This window comes from Hordeum vulgare, chromosome 5H (genome assembly GCF_904849725.1).
Source record: "Hordeum vulgare subsp. vulgare chromosome 5H, MorexV3_pseudomolecules_assembly, whole genome shotgun sequence".
NCBI classification, from domain to species: domain Eukaryota; kingdom Viridiplantae; phylum Streptophyta; class Magnoliopsida; order Poales; family Poaceae; genus Hordeum; species Hordeum vulgare.
In genome coordinates, this window is record NC_058522.1 from 576,392,163 (window position 1) to 576,411,697 (window position 19,535).

The window sequence follows — 19,535 nt, forward strand, 5'->3', positions numbered from 1 at the left end:
TGATTCAAGCGATTGTCGTACTCAGACAATCTGAGCACATGCTCAACGATTGAGCCTTTTCTCCTGTGCTTTGTGGACAAAGAATCTTGTCGGAGGTCTCGTACCTCTTAACAAGGGCACAAGCATGAAATCACAATTTCATCTCTTTAGAACATCACTTATGTTCCGTGACGTTTTACAACGTTTTCGGCGCCTTGCTTCTGAGCCATTAAGTATTTTTGTACTGAACTATCGTGTAGTCATCAGAAACGTGTATGTCGGATGTTCACAGCATCCACAGACGACGCTCGAGGTGCAGCACACTGAGTGGTGCATTAAGGACATAAGCCTTCTGTGCAGCAACGTGGACAATCCTCGGTTTTACAGACTCAGTCTGCAAAGTTTGCTACTATCAACTTTCAACTAAATTTTCTTTAGGAACATATAAAACAGTAGAGCTATAGCGCAAGCTACATCGTAATTCGCAAAGACCATTAGACTATGTTCATGACAATTAGTTCAATTAATCATATTACTTAAGAACTCCCTCTCAAAAAGTACATCTCTCTAGTCATTTGAGTGGTACATGATCCAAATCCACTATCTCAAGTCCGATCATCACGTGAGTCGAGAATAGTTTCAGTGGTAAGCATCTCTATGCTAATCATATCAACTATACGATTCATGCTCGACCTTTCGGTCTCATGTGTTCCGAGGCCATGTCTGCACATGCTAGGCTCGTCAAGCTTAACCCGAGTGTTCCGCGTGCGCAACTGTTTTGCACCCGTTGTATGTGAACGTTGAGTCTATCACACCCGATCATCACGTGGTGTCTCGAAACGATGAACTGTAGCAACGGTGCACAGTCGGGGAGAACACAATTTCGTCTTGAAATTTTAGTGAGAGATCACCTCATAATGCTACCGTCGTTCTAAGCAAAATAAGGTGCATAAAAGGATTAACATCACATGCAATTTATAAGTGACATGATATGGCCATCATCACGTGCTTCTTAATCTCCATCACCAAAGCACCGGCACGATCTTCTTGTCACCGGCGCCACACCATGATCATCCATCAACGTGTTGCCATCGGGGTTGTCATGCTACCTATGCTATCACTACTAAAGCTACATCCTAGCAAAATAGTAAACGCATCTGCAAGCACAAACGTTAGTATAAAGACAACCCTATGGCTCCTGCCGGTTGCCGTACCATCGACGTGCAAGTCGATATTTCTATTACAACATGATCATCTCATACATCCAATATATAACATCACATCATTGGCCATATCACATGACAATCATACCCTGCAAAAACAAGTTAGACGTCCTCTAATTTTGTTGTTGCATGTTTTACGTGGTGACCAAGGGTATCTAGTAGGATCGCATCTTACTTACGCAAACACCACAACGGAGATATATGAGTTGCTATTTAACCTCATCCAAGGACCTCCTCGGTCAAATCCGATTCAACTAAAGTTGGAGAAACCGACACTTGCCAGTCATCTTTGAGCAAAGGGGGTTACTCGTAACGATGAAACCAGTCTCTCGTAAGCGTACGAGTAATGTCGGTCCAAGCCGCTTCAATCCAACAATACCGCGGAATCAAGAAAAGACTAAGGAGGGCAGCAAAACGCACATCACCGCCCACAAAACCTTTTGTGTTCTACTCGAGAAGACATCTACGCATGAACCTAGCTCATGATGCCACTGTTGGGGAACGTCGCATGGGAAACAAAAAATTTCCTACTCGCACGAAGACCTATCATGGTGATGTCCATCTACGAGAGGGGATGAGTGATCTACATACCCTTGTAGACCGTACAGCAGAAGCGTTAGAGAACGCGGTTGATGTAGTGGAACGTCCTCACGTCCCTCGATCCGCCCCGCGAACAATCCCGCGATCAGTCCCACGATCTAGTACCGAACGGACGGCACCTCCGCGTTCAGCACACGTACAGCTCGACGATGATCTCGGCCTTCTTGATCCAGCAAGAGAGACGGAGAGGTAGAAGAGTTCTCCGGCAGCGTGACGGCGCTCCGGAGGTTGGTGATGATCTTGTCTCAGCAGGGCTCCGCCCGAGCTCCGCAGAAACGCGATCTAGAGGAAAAACTATGGAGGTATGTGGTCGGGCAGCCGTGAGAAAGTCGTCTCAAATCAGCCCTAAAACCTCCGTATATATAGGTGGGAGGGAGGGGAGGAGGCAGCCTCAAAACCTAAAGGTTTGGCCGAAATTGGAGGTGGAGGAGTCCTACTCCAATCCTACTTGGAGTAAGATTCCACCTTCCCACTTGGAAGCTCTTTCCACCTTCTGTTTTTTCCTTCTCAAACCTTATGGGCCTTAGTGGGAACTTATTCCAGCCCACTAGGGGCTGGTTTATCTCTTCCCATAGCCCATAAGACCCCTTGGGGCGTGACACCCCTCCCGATGGTCCCCGGCACCCCTCCCGGCACTCCCGGTACACTACCGGTGAGCCCGAAACTTTCCGGTAATGAACGAAAACCTTCCGGTAACCAAATGAGGTCATCCTATATATCAATCTTCGTTTCCGGACCATTCCGGAAACCCTCGTGACGTCCGTGATCTCATCCGGGACTCCGAAAAACATTCGGTAACCAACCATATAACTCAAATACGCATAAAACAACGTCGAACCTTAAGTGTGCAGACCCTGCGGGTTCGAGAACTATGTAGACATGACCCGAGAGACTCCTCGGTCAATATCCAATAGCGGGACCTGGATGCCCATATTGGATCCTACATATTCTACGAAGATCTTATCGTTTGAACCTCAGTGCCAGGATTCATATAATCCCGTATGTCATTCCCTTTGTCCTTCGGTATGTTACTTGCCCGAGATTCGATCGTTAGTATCCGCATACCTATTTCAATCTCGTTTACCGGCAAGTCTCTTTACTCGTTCCGTAATACAAGATCCCGCAACTTACATTAAGTTACATTGCTTGCAAGGCTTGTGTGTGATGTTGTATTACCGAGTGGGCCCCGAGATACCTCTCCGTCACACGGAGTGACAAATCCCAGTCTCGATCCATACTAACTCAACTAACACCTTCGGAGATACCTGTAGAGCATCTTTATAGTCACCCAGTTACGTTGCGACATTTGATACACACAAAGCATTCCTCCGGTGTCAGTGAGTTATATGATCTCATGGTCATAGGAACAAATACTTGACACGCAGAAAACAGTAGCAACAAAATGACACGATCAACATGCTACGTCTATTAGTTTGGGTCTAGTCCATCACATGATTCTCCTAATGATGTGATCCCGTTATCAAGTGACAACACTTGCCTATGGCCAGGAAACCTTGACCATCTTTGATCAACGAGCTAGTCAACTAGAGGCTTACTAGGGACAGTGTTTTGTCTATGTATCCACACAAGTATTGTGTTTCCAATCAATACAATTATAGCATGGATAATAAACGATTATCATGAACTAAGAAATATAATAATAACTAATTTATTATTGCCTCTAGGGCATATTTCCAACAGGTAGTGGATTGCTTTCGAGTAGATCTACTTTGAGCATTGCAAATCGTGTACCAAGCGTCCTTCAAATTTTCTTCCTCATTCTCCCTGAAATTGAGAACTTCATTTTCAGGGGTGTCGTTTGGAGTGGTGGGCCTAGCCATTGATGGACTATCTCACACACAAATGATCAGGAAGAGAGAGTGAAACGGGCAAAAGAAAACAACAAAAAGGCAAAAGAAAACGGCGAAGGAGAAAGGCAAATGAAAATGGCAAATGTGAAGTGGGGGAGAGGAAAACGAGAGGCAACTGGCAACAAAAGTAAATGCAAGAGAAGAGTTTGTGAGACCTACTTGGATAGATCTTGGTTTCTCCTCCCCGGCAACGGCGCCAGAAATACTTCTGCTACTTCAAAAAGATCCCCGGCAACGACGCCAGAAAAACTTCTGATGTCAGTTGTGCTTCCCTTGCAACGGCACCAAGAATACTTGTGTCGACGGCACCAGGAATCCTTCAGCTGCGGCTACGCCTTAAGGGACTTCCTAGGCAAGTATGCAAAGGATTTCCCCCGTGGCCTTGGAGCCTTGCGTTGGTGTTCCCTCAAAGCGGAAAGGATGATGTAGCACAGCGGTGGTAAGTATTTCCATCAGTTTGAGAACCAAGGTATCAATCCGGTGGAGGAGTATCACAAGATCCTGCACAAACACAAAAGCTTGCTCCCAACGCTATCAAGGGGTTGTCAATCCCTTATAGATTGTTTGCCAAGTGAGAACTGAAAGCAACAAAGTAACAAAGCAAAGTAAAACCGGAGATGTAAACGATGGATGTGAATAGACCCGGGGGCCGTAGTGTTTACTAGTGGCTTCTCTCATGAAAGCAAGTAGACGGTGGGTGAAAAAATTACTGTCGAGCAATTGACAGAACCGCGCAAAGTCATGACGATATCTACGCAATGATTGTATCTATAGGCATCACGTCCAAAACAAGTAGACTGATACTTTCTGCATCTACTACTATTACTCCACACGTTGACCGCTATCCAGCATGCATCTAGTGTATTAAGTCCCTAAGAACAGAGTAACGCCTTAAGCAAGATGACATGATGTAGAGGGATAATCTCAAACCAATGATAAAACCCCATCTTTTTACCCTTGATGGCAACTACTTGATGTGTGCCTTGCTGTCTCTACTGTCACTGGGAAAGGTCACCACATGGTAGAACCCAAAACCAAGCACTTCTCCCATTGCAAGAATCATAGATCTAGTTGGCCAAACAATACCCAAGACTGGGAGAGACTTACAAGGATATCAAATCATGCATAAAAGAAATTAGCAAAGACTCAAATATATATCATAGATAATCTGATCACAAATCCACAATTCATCGGATCTCGACAAACACACCGCCAAAGAAGATTACATCGGATAGATCTCCATGAAGATCATGGAGAACTTTGTATTGAAGATCCAAGAGAGAGAAGAAGCCATCTATCTACTAACTACGGACCCGTAGGTCTGAAGTGAACTACTCACGAGTCATTGGAGGGGCGATGATGATGATGAAGAAGCCCTCCAACTCCAAAGTCCCCTCCGGCAGGGTGCCGGGAAGGGTCTCCAGATGAGATCTCGTGGAAACGGAAGCTTGCGTCGGCGGAAAAGTATTTTCGAGGCTCCCCTGATTTTTTGCTGAATATTTGGGAATATATAGGCCAAGGATCTAGGTCAGGGGGCGGCCAGGGAGGCCACAAGCCCTCACACCACCGCCTCCCCCTGGTGGCGGAGTGGGAGCTTGTGGGCTCCCTGGAGCCCATCTGGCTTGGCCGAGAGGCCCCCTGATCTTCTTCCGTTCGGGAAAAAAACCATTTCGGGGTTTTTATTCCGTTTGGACTCCGTTCCAAAATCAGATCTGAAAAGAGTCAAAAACACAGAAAAAACAGGAACTGGCACTTGGCACTGAATTAATAAGTTAGTCCCAAAAAAGATATAAAAAGGTACATAAAACATCCAAAGAAGACAAGATAATAGCGTGAAACCATCAAAAATTATAGATGCGTTTGAGACGTATCAGGTACTAGCAATGGAAAAGTGAGTATACAGTAATCTAACATCAATCTAAATAGAAATCAAGTTTGCTATAGTACCTAAAGAGTTGGTAGTTTGTTTTCTTGTGCTAATGATATCACTAGTTTCTGTTTAAGTTTTGTGTTGTGAAGTTTTCAAGTTTTGGGTAATGTTTTCATGTACAATGGGATAAAGAGTGGAAAGAGCTCAAGCTTGGGGATGCCCAAGGCATCCCAAGCCAAATTCAAGGACAGCAAAAAGCCTAAGCTTGGGGATGCCCCGGGAAGGCATCCCCTCTTTTGTCTTCAATCCATCGGTAACGTTACTTGGAGTTATATTTTTATTCACCACATGATATGTGTTTTTCTTGGAGCGTCGTGTATTATAGGAGTCTTTTCTTTTTGTTGTGCCACAATCATCCTTGCTGCACACCTTTTTGAGAGACACATGCACTCACCGTGATTTTGCTAGAATACTCATTGAGCTTCGCTTATATCTTTTGACACTACAAGAAATAAGCTCGTTTATGACAAAAAATAAGGACGACGGTTTTTTTGGTCATAGATCTATGAATAAAATTTACAAAAAGGTCATGAGGTGTCTTAGAGGGTCCAAACCCTAGAAATTTTTGACCATATCTATCAAGAAGGTCATAATCTCATTGCACAAAATGGTCACTGGCATGTGTAGCTCTATTTATACCCGTATTGTAGGTCCTCCATGACAAAATTAAAAAGGTCATAGGCTTCACTAGAGGTGACTGAGCAGACAACTTGACAATTTCTCCTACGTGTCTTGTATCGGTATCGACAAGGCGATAAAGTATAAGTACGTTGACAGGTTGGAATGTATAGATAACGACAAGACCACAAAAATGAAAAACGAAATTTTCATGCAATGGAAATGAGAACTCTCTTTTGAAACATTGTTTGCCATTAGAATATGCACCCCTGTGTAGAATAAAAGTTCATTTTTCTGAATTTTTCATGTAAAAAATTAGAAGAAAAGCAAAAGGAAAATAATAATTACATGTGCTCTATTTTTATTGGTGGAATTAGTTGTCACTCGGATCAATGACGTGGCGTCCATCCATCCATCCATCCATCCATCTCTCCATCCCACCTCCATCCAACCATCTATCCACAAAAAAGAAGAAAAAAACGAGAAAGAAAAAGGAAAATCCCCACCCGTACCCAACTACCCAAACCCTATCTCCTCCCATCAAACTCTCCCCCACACCACGTCTCCTCTCTGGTCTCCCGCACCCTAGGTTAGCCGCCGTCGCCGCCGCTCACCTTATTCCGGCGAGATCCGGCGGCCACCTCCTGCGCGCAGCCAGCTGCGGATCTCACCTAGCCCCGCATCACGCTCCCGTCCCTCTCCCTCTCCAGCCCCAGCGGCGGCCTCGCGCCCGCGCTCCGGCTCTGCGCCTCCTTCCGCTGCTGGGCGCTTGGCCGCAGGTGGGCGTGAGCCGCCGTGGCCATCGCGTCGCCAAACTCCGTGCTCAGCGAGCACGCCTTCAAGCGCCTCGGCCTCGGCACCGGCAGCGACGACGAGGATGAGGACGGATACGGGAGCGACCAGGAGGGGCCCGCCGCCGTGGAGGGGGACAAGGATGAGCTCGCCATTTCCAGGCCCGGCCTCCCCGCCCAGCTTGTCGCCACCCTCGAGAAGCGTGGAATTACCCACCTATTCCCCATCCAAGTGAGCTGAATTTGTGTCGTGTTTCTGAGGCTGTTCACTGTTCGGAGGAGAGTGGTGTCTGACGGTGTAGAATTTAGTTGGTCTTGTAATCCGTGGTGCATACATAGGTTAATTTGGTCTTGTAATTCCTGGTGCATACATAGGTTAGTTGTCTGTTAGGATGGGAGTGTTGTATGCCATTTGTTCCCTTTTTGTTCTTGAACAGAAGGTAGCATGTTTCATTCGTTCCCATTTAGCTGCTCCACACATAGTGGAAGGCATGTGACCTAGATGTTTCACATAATCACATATGATTAAATCTTACCAAACACGATAATATCCATCCAAAGTGCGCTCTTTATCAGATAGCATGATCAGATAGCATGCGAAAAGTTTCTGCTGATGAAAAACTACATGTATAATAGCTGATATTTCCCTCTTATTGTAGAAGGCATGCTTACTCGAGAAAATTTGGTGAAAAGCCTCTGCTTCTGCTTAGGCGTGGCAAACTGAGCGCCCAACCAAACAGCCCCTAAATCTTGACTTCTAAATAGATGTCATTTCAGTTTGGTGAAAAGCAAACTAAAAATAATGATTTTTCATAGACAACAGAATAATCTCAATCATCTTACTCTTTGTTCAGTTCCTAGCTGCAGTCGCCATAGTAAGAACAAACATGGGTGACCTGATGTAAGAACAAAGATTTTGTCACTAGTGCAGTAGAATCCAGACCGAGATGAGTGATCACTGATCAGCAACTGGGCCTTGACGAGACGGATGACAGTGCAGTGCCACTTTTTCACGAGAAAGATGATGACTCGGAAAGGAAAAGGTGGGAGAGGCCTGAATGGAGACGACAACTCTGTTCATTTCTGCGTCTTTTACCACTGTAGATTCGGTGGCGCTGCACTGTCAATGTAGCTTTATGGCCTGCTCAATGACTATTCGGTTGTCATTTTAACATCTACTATAACCAAGCGCCGTATTATGATGGAATTATGCTGCTACTGACAACTTTGTTGCAATGCAGAACTTCAAAATCGCGACCTGGTGGATTCCCAAGCCGGCGAAGAAGCACTTCATGACATGGACAACTCTCAACTGAAGATATACTTATTGAAACCTCCATAGTGCAGGTAACAGCAGGTTTCTTTTCAAGCATGTCTAAGCATAGATGGCTTGAAAGCATAAAACTACTGGAAGTTTTCCACTTACCGTGCATATATTCATTGTTGGCATGAAGTTTCTACCTAAGAAACTACAGGAACTAATATATGAGTATTTAAAACAGTACTTTAGTAATCTAAACACACTTATATTAATTTATAGAGGGAGTACCAAAGATGTGCTGAACAACTATTTATTATAAACAATTTCATTATTCATTAGATTATTCTATTTCTTAGAAGTGGAAAACGAAACTCCCAATTATATTTCAGATCAATATTATGTCGTTGGCCAACTTCTAGCTCTGCCCATTGGAAATTCTCTGTGTTATCTTCCAAAGAACCGATATGAGAAAAATAGAAGTACACATATAAATCTGCATGCACTAGCAAGTTCCAAATTGATGAGTTGAATGATGTATAATAATTTTGCATGGCTGCTATATCAGCAAAAATATGTGGACAAATGTTTTCCTTTTATCCCTATGGATTATATTGGCCATGACATCCATTTGACCATGCATGCCGGGGATTGGGCCTTCACATTAATCATGTTCTACAAAATGGTGTATTGTTCTATACTGTACATAAATAACTTATATATGAATGATATTGACATGTTGTAGTGCACTATGTGTTCCATCATTATATGTGTTATATATCTACCAACCAGAACCAAAATATATGATTATATAATTAAATATTAGTGTAATATAGTTTGTACATATACGAAAATTGTCAGATCTGCAATTAATTGAAATAATTACTTTTCATCACACAATAGCCAATATGCATTGATCTGTGTTATTAGTTGCAAGCAATTAGAAAAACATTCTAATTATTTTTCCATTTTAATTTCTATCAAATATTGCAAGGTAAAATTACATATGCCTATGTTTAATGGACTAGCTCGTGGGGACGCACGGGTTGACAACTAGTATGTCTAATATTCCACTATCCTTTTATTATTGTTATTCATCCTTTAGATGGAATGTGAATGCACGAGGTTATGCACGTATACATGCTAGGAGGCTGGCGAGTTGATAGATTTAAGTTTGCGTGTTTAGTTTTTCTTCCAAATTTTTTTCAAAAGGTTTTTTCTTCCCGTAAGGTAATTTATTAGGCATGCATTCCTTTGTTGCACTTTTTATATGTATCTGACTTGGGCTCAGCCTGTGCGTGCTATGAATGGAAAGTTTTTTCCCTTCGGTTCCTAAAAAGTTACTTTTCGTTACTACGTGAATTGCTTATGGGAATTGGACTCTCAACTTGGTCAATACTTGTTCTGGTCAACTCAAAATAGTACTTGATGTGCACCTAGAAAAGTATAGTTTCATGCTGGAATTTTATTTTAGGTTTGCATTGTATGATTTGGAAATAATACTTGTGTTAACCTCACTTTATTGTGTGTTAACCTGACAATCTTTCCATCCGTATGTTCTTCTCATTTGTAATCCTTTTTAATGTCAGGATGTCCCTCAATTCAGAATTGGCTACTCAGATGAAGTGAAACAGTGGAAGACGGGCGACGTTGTGAACAATTTAATTTGTGTTCTTTGATATGCTCCATTGAAGCCACAATGATTCTAGCTGTGTGCAATGTATTGGCTGTACAATACTAACACTTATTGGATTTGTATTGGAGTTGAAGGTTGAACTAGTTTATGTGATGCATGTTTGTAAAGTATCTGCCATGATGCGTATTGCTGAAATGAACGGAACTATTTATCATAATGTGTTTTTCGTTGGAATTTTTTTATGATGTCTAGCGTATAAAAACTGTGCAAAAATAAGGCCTCGTCCTAGATAAAAAAATAGTAATGGGCTGAAATATCAAATATTAGTTTATGAACACTAACTAAAACTGAAATTCAAACGAAAAATGGGATGAATTGTTGGGCTTGGCCCATTTAGGTGCCTCGTTTGGACAGACCTAGTAAAATTGTGACCTTATTTTTCACTCATTTTTGATCTGCCATGTCATCACCTTAGCCACGTGGTTTATGCCATGTCAGATCCTACGTGGCTCACGTACACATGTAATGACCAAAACTTTTGGTCAAAGATTTTATGACTTTATTGTTTTGGTCAAAGAATACTTGACCAAAACACAAAAAAGGTCATGTTTGTCTGTTCTTGACGGCCAACTGTTGACGCTCTGAATTGGGTAAAAAGAAGGTCGTAACATGATACCAATGACGATTTTTTGACCAAAATGGTGGGTCATTATCGACCATATTTCTTGTAGTGTGAGTTAGGCAATTTAGCTCGCATGTGCTTCACTTATATATTTTTGAGCTAGATAACTTTGCTCTAGTGCTTCACTTAGATCTTTGTAGAGCACGGCGGTGTCATATTTTGGAGAAATAAGAACTCTCGATCTTCACTTATATCTTTTTGAGAGTGCTCTCTCTGAGTAACTTGGTAATTGGCTTGTGCTATGAAAGTAGTCCTAAAGATGATAGGTATCCAAAGCGGATATAATAAAAACTTCCATATATTCATGTGCATTGATTATAAAGAGAAGTTTGATTCCTGTCAATTAGTTTTGAGACATGGATTTGGTAATATTAGAGTTATGTTAGTAGGGTGTTGTGAATCTACAAATACTTGTGTTGAAGTTAGTGATTCCCGTAGCATGCACGTATGGTGAACCGCTATGTTAGGAAGTTGGAGCATAATTAATTTATTGATTGTCATCCTTTGTGTTGCGGTCGGGATCGTGCGATGGTTTACACCTACCAACCCTTCCCCTAGGAGTATGCGTTTAGCACTTTGTTTTGATTACTAATAAAACTTTCGCAATAAGTATATGAGTTCTTCATGACTAATGTGAGTCCATGGTATAGATGCACTTTCACCTTCCACCATTGCTAGCCTCTCTAGTGCCGCGCAACTTTTGCCGGTGCACAAACCCACCATATACCTTCCTCAAAACAGCCACCATACCTACCTATTATGGCATTTTCATAGCCATTCCGAGATATATTGCCATGCAACTACCACCGTTCCGTCCCATGACTTGTGTCGTCACTTTCATATTGCCATTGCGTGATCGTAAGATAGTTAGCGAGATGTTTCAATGTCATACGCTAAGCTAGATCGTTGCACATCCCGGTACACTGCCGGAGGCATTTCCTATAGAGTCATCATTGCTCTAAGTGTTTAGTTGTGAGTAAATAAAATTGTGATGATCATCATTATTAGAGCATTGTCCCATGTGAGGAAATAAAAAAAAGAGGCCAAAGTTGCCCACCAAAAAAAAATGAAAAGAGGCCAAAGAACCCAAACAAAAAAAAAACAAAAAAGAGAGAAAAAGAGAGAAGGGACAATGCTACTATCCTTTTCCACACTTGTGCTTCAAAATAGCACCATGTTCTTCATGATAGAAAGTCTCTTGTTTTGACACTTCCATATACTAGTGGGAATCTTCATTATATAACTTGGCTTCTATATTCCAATGATGGGCTTCCTCAAAATTGCCCTAGGTCTTCATGAGCAAGCAAGTTGGGTGCACACCCACTAGTTCCCCTTTTGAGCTTTCACACACTTATAGCTCTAAGTGCATCCGTCGCATGGTAATCCCTACTCATTCACATTGATATCTATTGATGGGCATCTGCATAGCTCATTAATACGCCAAGTCAATGTGACCATCTCCTCCTTTTTGCCTCACAACCTCCACCACACCCTATTCCACCTATAGTGCTATATCCATGGCTCACGCTCATGTTGCGTGAGAGTTGAAAAAGTTTGAGAAAGTAAGAGTGCGAAAACAATTACTTGGCCAATACCGGGGTTGTGCATGATTTAAATTCGTTGTGTGGGGATGATGGAGCATAGCCAGATTATATGATTTTGTAGGGATAACTTTCTTTGGCCTTGTTGTTTCAAAAGTTCATGATTACTTTGCTAGTTTGCTTGAAGTATTATTGTTTTCATGTCAATAGCAAACTATTGTTTTGAATCTTACGGATCTGAACATTCATGCCACAAGAAAGAAGTTACGAAGGACAAGTATGTTAGGTAGCATTCCACATCAAAAATTCGGTCTTTATCACTTCCCTACTCGAGGACGAGCAGGAGTTAAGCTTGGGGATGCTTGATACGTCTCCAACGTATCTATAATTTTTTATGGTTCCATGCTATTATCTTGTCCATAGTCCACTATGGATGTTTTGTATGCATGAATATGCTATTTTATGTATCTTTTGGGACTAACCTATTAACTCAGTGCCAAGTGCCAGTTCTTGTTTTTTTCGTGTTTTTGACCTTTTACACAGGAGAATATTAAACAGAGTCCAAACGGAATAAAACCTGCGGAATCATTTTTTCCGTAACAAAAGACACGCAGGAAACTTGAGAACCAAGGCAGGGGACCTCGGAGGAGGTCACAAGCCACCCAAGCCCGGCCTAGGGGGCGGGCCTAGCAGGCTTGTGGGCCCCCTATGGCTCCCCTGCCCTACTTCTTCCGCCTATAAATTCTCCAAAAGTCTGAAACCACGAAAGAGAGCCATGAAAATACTTTTCCGCCGCCGCAAGCTTCTGTCTCCGCAAGATCCCATCTGGGGCACGTTCTGGTGCCTTGCCGGAGGGGGGATTCGGACACAAAGGGCTTCTTCATCAACACCATTGCCTCTCCGATGATGCGTGAGTAGTTCACCACAGACCTTCGGGTCCATAGCTAGTAGCTAGATGGCTTCTTCTCTCTCTTGGATCTTCAATACAAAGTTCTCCATGATCTTCATGGAGATCTATTCGATGTAATCTTCTTTTGCGGTGTGTTTGTCGAGATCTGATGAATTGTGGATTTATGATCAGATTATCTATGAATGTTATTTGAGTTTCCTCTGATCTCTTATATGCAAGATTTTGTATCCTTGTAATTCTCTTTGAGTTGTGGGTTTCGTTTGGCCAACTCGATCTATGATTCTTGCAATGGGAGAAGTGCATGGTTTTCGATTCATACCATGCGGTGTCCTCACCCAGTGACAGAAGGGGTAGCGAGGCACGCATCGTGTTGTTGCCATCAAGGGTAAAAATATGGGGTTTTCATCATTGGTTTGAGTTTATCCCTCTACATCATGTCATCTTGCTTAAGGCGTTACTCCGTTTGTTATGAACTTAATACACTAGATGCATGCTGGATAGCGGTCGATGTGTGAAGTAACAGTAGTAGATGCAGAAAGTATCGGTCTACTTGTCTCGGACGTGATGCCTATATGTATGATCATTGCCTTAGATATCATCATGACTTTGTGTGATTCTATCAATTGCTCGACAGTAATTCGTTCACCCACCGTAATACTTGCTATCACGAGAGAAGCCTCTAGTGAACACTATGGCCCCCGGGTCTACTTCACATCATATTTTCAGCTCTACACTTTTACTTTATTGCACTTGCCACCTTCAGATCTCACCTTGCAATCAATCGTGAAAGGGATTGACAACCCCTTTATAGCGTTGGGTGCAAGTTTGTTTGTTTTTGCGTAGGTACTTTGGAAACTTGCCTTGATACTCCTACTGGATTGATACATTGGTTCTCAAACTGAGGGAAATACTTACTGCTACTGTGCTGCATCACCCTTTCCTCTTCAAGGAAAAACCAACACAAGCTCAAGAGGTAGCAGCCGCCACCACCGTGCTAAGGGCACTAAAAGTTCTTGGTTCACACCGAGAGACTTCAAGTGATCAATGATGTTGCATCCCGTGGATGCACATCTCGATGGCATCCTCAAGGTGCATCTCCCTAGCGAGACGCACGTAGCTATTGTGGAAGCGGATGATGTAGTCATCAATAGACTCATCTCGTCGTTAATGAACTTGCGCCAGCTCAACGACTGAGAAGTCCTTCTTCATGGCGACGAAGTGCTTCTTGAAAACCTCCTTCATGGCCGCCCAACTCCCGATGGACCCAACCAGTAAACGGCTGTACCAATGGAAGGCGGGGCCGGTTAACGATCCTAAAAATTGACGAAGGAGGAGTGAAGGGTTATTGGCCGTGTCACCGCACGCTGCCTCGAAATACGCCAGGTGCTCCCTTGCATCACCAGTTCCATCAAACTGACGGAACTTCGGTGGGTGCCACCCTGCGGGGTACGTCATCATGTCATGACATGCCTCATAAGGCTTCTCTAGCTCACTTTCGGAGGTACGAGGCGCTTGATCTATCGCCATTTGTTTTAGCTTTTTGTCCACCATTTCTCCGATCATGTCATGGTAGTACTTCAACACAACTGCACGTGCGACTGCATCGGTGGGACCAACAGGGCTAACTCATGGCAGAGTCTGTGTGTTGGGGTGTTGAGGAACATCATTTAAAGGTACCCTAGCAAGCATGCCGACTTGAAGTTCCTCCTCTTGTGGATCCCCCACTTGCTGCACCGCGCCTTGTGGAGGAATGCCCTGGTTGCTCATCATGAGCTCAATGAACTGGTTAAGCTTTGACGCCAACTGGTCAATCGTCTGGCGCTGGCTTCAAACCTGTTCTTCAAGACAAGCACTTGGCAATGCCACTGCGTTTGCGGCACTTGGATTATGGGTGCCATTGCCAGGTAGCTTAGCAGCAGAATCTTCATCGTCAAGAGTTTCCCCCTAGTTCACCATGTGAACAGGCGCCGTAAGAAGGTCTTCAACACCATCTTCATAGTCCGAGGACACGGATGGAGCTAGCTCGTGGTAATGAGGAGAATGTGGATGGCTCTCCCATGATGGTGAATAAGATGATTCAGATAAGCCTTCCTCGTCATCAAGGTTGTCTTGGTGCTCTCGGTCTCCAGGAAACCCATCTGTCACGCCTTGACGGGCGATGGATTTCAGTCTTGTATTTTCTCCCGGATGCTCTCCCACTTGTGGTCGTTCTTCAAGGTCTTGATGCAGCCTTGATGTAATGTCGGTGTAGTGACGTTTTTATATGCCTTTGTTTCGCGAAGTGCCCTCTCCACCCAAAGAGCCTCTCCCTGTCGTCATAGGAAGAAACGTCGCCCTAGATCTTGCTGATTCTTGTGATGTTGACGAGCTTGCCTTGGGATCCGCCTCCGCGCCCCTGAACCATGCACGGACTTGGCCAAGGCGCGGTAGGAAGGTCCTCTGGAAGTCCGCCTTCGGGTTTGGCACGATCTCTTCCTCCGAAGGATAGTCAAAATCCTCGGTGATGGGAGGAGGCCGCCATCCATTGCTTGACCCTTGACTTAGTTACACTCCAAGAGTACCACACAAAGCGATGTTATTCTTCGTAGATTCCTTTGCTCCTCTAGCCTCCTGCAGAGCTTGAGTTTCTCCGTCTTGGTCCATCCTTTCAGAGGGAACAAGAGGAAGTACCGTGGGAAGTGTCATGTATGGTGGGAGGGTAGTGCTGGCTGCGTCCTTGAACACTGCTTCATTGTTGGAGAAGGTCGTAAGCTTGGCCTCTTCAACACCTTCCATTGGTGTGGCCGACAACGCTGGCATCTTCTGGCTCTCTAGGGGAAGAGCTGGTGCGGCCGCCTTTACCTGTTCATCATTCTTCTGAAGAAGGGCTAAAGGAGAAACTGCCTTGTTCCTGTGTTCACTTCGTGTGGGCGCCTTGCGTGGTTTTGGCGCCAAACGACTGAGCAGGTAGTTGTACCGCTCATGCCGCTCTAAGTCGGGTGTGACATCCCGAGACCAATGCTCTAGAAGATTCCCCTTTTATTCTGTTGCTGCCCTGTGATTAGATTGTTTGTCGCATCATGCATGGCATCATTTCTTTTGTGTGCTTGTCTTGTGTGGCTAGTTGCACCTTGGTGATGTATGTGAGTGCATGTGTTCATGTGTGTTCTTGTGATGAGAGTGGCTGCAACATTGGCCTCTTCAAACCCTTGTTACACCATGTCCATAAAACCCTTCTCTCTCTCTATTTTATTTGTGGCAGATTTAAAAGCTTTGTTTCTCCCCTTTAAAAAACTTCATCTTTCCCTAAAAATCCTTTTCATATTGTGAAGGCAACCACTCTGATTTCATCTTTATTTTCCTTTTGGTTTTATTTAAAATCAGAGCCCATTTAAATTAGATGCATTTAAATTTTGGTCTCCTAAAAATGTCCCACTTATTTTTATAAACAGTGGCAACATTTTAGAAGCCTAAATATATTGTCATTTTTGTTTTACTCCTTTTCTTCTATCCTCTGGCTTTGTTCAAAAATATCCATTTATTTTTATTTGCAAAAGCTTTTTCTTTTAATTTCAGAGAGAGAGGAAGGGCAGCCCAAGTGAGTATTTAGTTAGGACCATACCTGTTCGATCTAGCCCACAGCACGTTCCTTCTCCCACCTCGCGTGCGTCGCCTGTGTATGACGCCATGGCAGCCACCAGATCCCTTCTCTCCTCCATCAGACGGCCACCAGGGCTCCTCTTCGGCCTATTTGGCCATGCCCCGTGTCTAGGGTTCCTCCTCCACCCATTTTTTCCCTCGCCTTCCTTCTAGCGCCGTCGGGGAGAGCCACCGAACGCTGTCGTCGCCAGGAACAGAGCTTGGTTAGCTCGTCAGCAGCATCAGATCGGAATGCCAACTTCTTTCCACCCTTCTATTTCTTCTGATACGCTATTTTCTTCACTTGAGGAATATGAACTTTTAAGGACTCTTATGAGGTATTCAAATTTTCTTCACTAAAGGGTATCCTTGGGAATATTATTAAAATGATTAATATTTATACAAAACTTGTATACTTTTTGTGATATTTTATAAAAGTATAATCTTAAATAATATAGTTTCCATCTAATTACATAACAATATTGGTAAGTATCCATTAAAATCTCTTTAGTATATAGTATTAGCGCCAACCCATGATAAAATAAGTACACACACAATAAACAAAATTAAAATTATATGTTTAAACAAAAATATTTTCTCTTTTGAGACGATAACGATTAGTATGCACCCTTAGAGAAAAAAATTAACAAATTGAATCACAATACTTCATATACCCATTTATGCCAGTTGACTGACTTATAGTGTATATATATGTGCATATTTGTATATATCTCTATATTCTTAAATATCTCAGCAGAAATATGTAAAGCGTTTGATTCAAAAATATCACTGCATCAGTTTCTGGGATGACATCATGCGCGTAGATCCCCATGGATATATTCCCTTCAGCAGCATAGTCTACCACGCTAGCTAGAGAACCTAACTTGTTCGTTGACACTCAACCAAACATTCACTTCCCTTTTGTACATGCAGGGTTAAATGTTGGGCAAGGATGTTGCTACATTAACTATGAACCAGGAATACTTTTTTCGATTTGCATATATCTTGTACACTTTTATGTAGAAGAAACTCACAAATTAACGCAAGCTAACATGAATGGAATACTAAAGTGACAGGCATATACAGTTCATTTGCTATATTCTTAGTAAGTTACTTCCTGTAGACATAGCTCAATGTTGAGCTTACTGTTTAGTTTTATTAATTGTGTAAGGAGAATCCTTTTTGAGATTTGCATAATCCTTGCACATTTTCATGGAAAATACCAAGATTCTCGTCATGCACAAAATGAGAAGCGGTTAAGCGCCTACCTCACACAATCATCGGCGTCGGTGTCACGGGGAAGCCCATGTGCGTGCCACCCGACAAGGTGTTTCAGCGCCATAGAGCACACGTTGAAAAGCAGTGGCGTGTGCGCAATCGTATCGGAACAAGCCACATTGTGATGTTTTAGTCCATGTATGAGAAGTTGTAGCTAGCCGTGCCGCAACATATGCATGCATGCGGGGTGCCGCACCACACAGACATGTCGGTTAATGCTTGCAGGATGTTTACCTTTGTGTAGATCCGAGACCTCGGGATGTCAATTAAGGCCAAAATTGGAGGCAATAGCAACCGTTTTTGGTAAGCATCATGTGCCTACACATGTCGGTCAACCAAAGAGACCTAGATTGTGAGGCCGAACTATTGGAAACTTTGATATAACACTCTTTTTCGTGACAATGTTTGTCTGGATGTCTCGCCTAACACTTGTGTAAATTCTTTTAGATGTTTTTATTATCTCCGTGAAATGAGTGGAAACTTTTTATTATCTTTGTCAGATGAGGCAATAGCAACATTTTTCAGAGGATAATGTTTTCAAAAGTTCCCTTATGAGTGGAATGTATTTATTATCTCTATGAGATGAAGATTTAATTAAGCAATATGTTTCTTGTTGGTGTCCATGTTTATATTTCTTATTTTTAACATGCTTTTGTTGTTGGGTTGGATTTTCATGTCTTTTTGTTAACATGGTACTATGTTGTTCTGCATTTTGTTTTGTTCTAGTATTGGTCTTTTTTTTTTGTTAACATGCTTTTAAAATTGTTTCACGATTTCTTCTTGGAAGACAGAATTGTCGTTTGTTCCATCATTGGTGGGTGACACTAGCATTTTTTGTATCCTCCTATCATACTTTGCTGGAAATGCACGCTCGTTTAATCATCCACTTGCTTAACAACTCGATTTTCTCCCACAAAAGTGTGTTAGATTCCAAATTGCATATGATATGGCATGGAGTGACAATATAATGGATGGGAAAATGTTGCACATACCTATTATGCCCTAGTAGCAGGGTACAATAGATTGTTGAATATTGCGTACAACCCTATAACAGAATCAAGTGATTGGAAATAAGGCCTGTTTCTTTTTGTTCTGCTAAGCTAATCTAGCATATGGTCATGTGGATAATTAATTACTATTGCTCTGCTTAATGATACATTGTTGCTGATTCACTACGTGATAGTCTTGAAGATAGACTACGTTGTCCTTCACTTGTGGAAAAATTCTGATTGTATGAGATATGTGAGACATTTATTTTAAAAACGAAGTCATTCATAAATATCAACAAGGTAGCAAAGTAGCGAAGGTAGCAAAGCAAAGAAACGAAGGGGTTTGAACATGCTCATATGTTCTTAGTAAAAAAAATACTCATATGTGACCAAACTGAACAACACACCGCTAGCGACCAATAAGGAAATTCCCTAGAGGAAATTAGACGATAGATGATACAAAGAGGTGTCTGTTGTACAAACCTCGCTGTCGCTTCCTGCACTGACAGATCACTGGTGAAATGATTACTTGGACATACTATCCTGAGGTCCCCCATCCACATGCAAAAGAGAAGAGCAAATATTTTTCACATTAAATAACCATATTCAAA